This window comes from Micromesistius poutassou, assembly GCF_964030765.1.
Source record: "Micromesistius poutassou genome assembly, contig: SCAFFOLD_7115, whole genome shotgun sequence".
Classification (NCBI taxonomy): Eukaryota; Metazoa; Chordata; class Actinopteri; order Gadiformes; family Gadidae; genus Micromesistius; species Micromesistius poutassou.
In genome coordinates, this window is record NW_028176953.1 from 1 (window position 1) to 3,000 (window position 3,000).

The 3,000-nt window shown below is 46.2% G+C and overlaps 1 pseudogene across 1 annotated transcript; it reads right to left on the reverse strand.

The window, feature by feature from the left end:
- Window positions 1-564: 564 nt before the first annotated feature.
- On the reverse strand, window positions 565-2,609 carry LOC311377444 (gap junction epsilon-1 protein pseudogene; annotated as a pseudogene). Its single transcript has 3 exons — window positions 2,500-2,609; window positions 2,270-2,411; window positions 565-768 (listed from the first exon to the last, which is right to left on the reverse strand). The product of its transcript is annotated as a gap junction epsilon-1 protein pseudogene (transcript).
- Window positions 2,610-3,000: the final 391 nt, after the last annotated feature.

A 3,000-nucleotide genomic window follows, 5' to 3' on the forward strand; every position in this document is an offset into this window, starting at 1 on the left:
AAATAACCCCGGCCAACGTAACAAGACCTTAAAGGACGTAACTTTATTCTCAGAGAAATGATTTTCCTCCGATGCTAACCCCGGGGCGCCAGTGAACGTCTGGCTCTGCGTGGGGACCAGCGTCTCATCAACGTTTCTTTGCACATTGAACTCAAAGAGCAAAGATGTCAACATTTCAAAGAGAAAGTGTTGAGTTGACACTATAGCGTTTTCTGTCAATAATAATTGAAGCTATGCTCTTGTTTTTGTTTTGGTCGGAGCCACGGGATGACGCCCTTGGAGCACCTTCCATGGATTATGACGGCAGCGTTTCCTCGCCAAACTAAACTGCTGAGGGAACGCATATTGGACGCGGCGGCGTTGTTGGGGCTAATCATTACTAAACAGATCCACAAATGTCTTGTTACTAGCTGTGTATTTAAATTAACCTTATCGATACAATAATATCCCCACTTCCTAATAAACATATTTTAGTCCAACTATAAAAGCGTAACAGAAAAACAAACATTCAGAAGTAAAATCAAACACAGAAAACTAGCAATAAAACAACAACAACAATAAAAGTCAAACCTGAAAGCCGAAGAGGTGGCTCTGGAGCCAGAAGGCGATGACCTCCAGGATGATGCGGAGCAGCACTGAGTTGATGTAGAACACGGTGTAGATGGGTCTCTGGAGGATCTCCTCCTGGTCGATGGTCTTGCAGGCGGCGTAGAGATGGAACACGGCCCCGGGAAACAGCACCGTCACCAGCTGTAGTGCCCAGAACACCTGCACCCACCCACCGCCCAGGGGAGGTGGAGGCGGAGGCGGAGGTGGAGGTGGAGGTGGAGGTGGAGGTGGAGGTGGATGGGGGTCAGGGGGTCGGGAGGGAGGGAGACGGGTGGAGGGTAGGAGGAGGGTGCAGGGGACGGGGTGGACCGGAGGGGAGAGGGAGGAGAAGGGGAGCGGGAGGGTGATTGGACAGGAGGAGGCAGGGAGGAGGGCGGAGGAGGAGGGAGGGGTGGTGGGAGGAGGGAGGGGGGAGGGAGGGGAGGAGGGAGGGAGGAGAGGAAGGAAGGAAAATGAGCAAGTGGGAAAGAGAGACAGAAAGAACATAACCAAGAAGCAAACACCAGAGAACGAAAGGCTTAATGGTATTTGAGCCCATAATTGCTGGCTCAGAGAGCGGGTGTTGTGGGTCTCCAGAGAGCTGAGATGCTGGCAGGGGGGCTCAGCCGTCACCACAGCGCTGAACATCAAGATGCTCCTTGGCTCTCACTGTAGAGTTCCACTATGTGGAAAAAAATCCCTGAGTAACATTAACAATGAATTTCCTTGAATTTATATCTATCTATCTATCTATCTATCTATCTATCTATCTTAAGAATGATAAACAGTGGGAGACTTTATTTTGCACTTTGATTAATTGAAGGGAAATAAGGCAATAATTGTAAAAATGCATATTTTCCTGTTTGCATTTAATTTCACTTTGTGAAACAGCCTTTATCTGGTTTCTTGATTCAAAGGTTTTTCACCTTGCGTACAGCTGAATACCTCAATGAAAGAAGATAAAGAGGAAACAAAGTTTGTTAATTGAGTGAGATCCAGGAGGAACTCTTGAGAGGACGCCCTTATCTCTTTCAGAATGCACAGAAAAGGGAGAGGACTTATTGACAATATTAATAAACACTGACAAAAGATTGTGCTCCTTGTATCATCAGGTTAGTTCAGTCTTGTGTTCAACTGTGCTCAGTTGTGTTATATTGTGTTAGACTGCTGTGCAACATTCTCAGTTCCTTCTGTTTGAATCAGTAGTTTGCTAATTCTGTCCCTGTGGTGGGATCAGAAAGTTGGTTTGCGTTCACATCCATTCAATTATTATTAATAAGTCATAATTATTATTAATAAGTCATAATAGGCTGAGCTGAATCGCGATGCGGAGGGGCTCAGTTTCATTCAGTTTACATTATATTATATGACATTATTATATATTATATATATTATATATTATATGACATTGTTTCTGTGTAGTAGGACTCACTGGTTCGACCGGTACATGTTCTGATCACATTATGTTAAATTCAGAATGACGTGACCTTTAACAGATAACCACTAATCACTGTGTGTGTGTGTGTGTGTGTTTGTGTGGCTGTGTATGTGTGCTTTCATTTGTGTGTTTGTGTGTTTTGTGTACGGCTGTGTATGTATGTATCTATATATGATTGTTTGCGTTTTTTTTGTATGTATACGTGCGTGTATATGTGCGTGCGTGTGTGCGTGCGGCCCGTACCTGCGGCGTGATTGGTCGGAACTGGTTGTAGCAGTAGAGGTTGAGCTCCCTGCGGTCGGGGTCACAGCTGAAGTGCAGCGCCTCGTTTCCGTACACGGCGAAGCCCAACACGCCCAGGAAGAACATCCGCACCGAGGTTGAGCTCCCTGCGGTCGGGGTCACAGCTGAAGTGCAGCGCCTCGTTTCCGTTACACGGCGAAGCCCAACACGCCCAGGAAGAACATCCGCACCCGAGTCCGAAGAACAGAGTGTGGAACTGACCGATCACCGTAGGAGGCCTGAAGCTGCTCACACACACACACACACACACACACACACACGTACACACGCATACATACATATACACACACGCACGCACGCACGCTCACACACACAAGCACGCACGCCACGCACGGATACATACATATACATACACACACACACACTCACACACACACACACACGATACATACATATACACACACACACACACACACATGCATACATTTATACATTTACGTGAACATACAAAAATGCAATCACAAGGCCACACACACACACACACACACACATACAAGCACATGTACATACAAAAAACACACACAATCATATATAAATAAACACAGTCGTACACAAAACACACAAACACACACACACACACTGGCAAACACAAACACAATGAAAGCCACACGTGTACACAGCCACACAAACACACACAACACACACACACACACACACACACACATACAGCC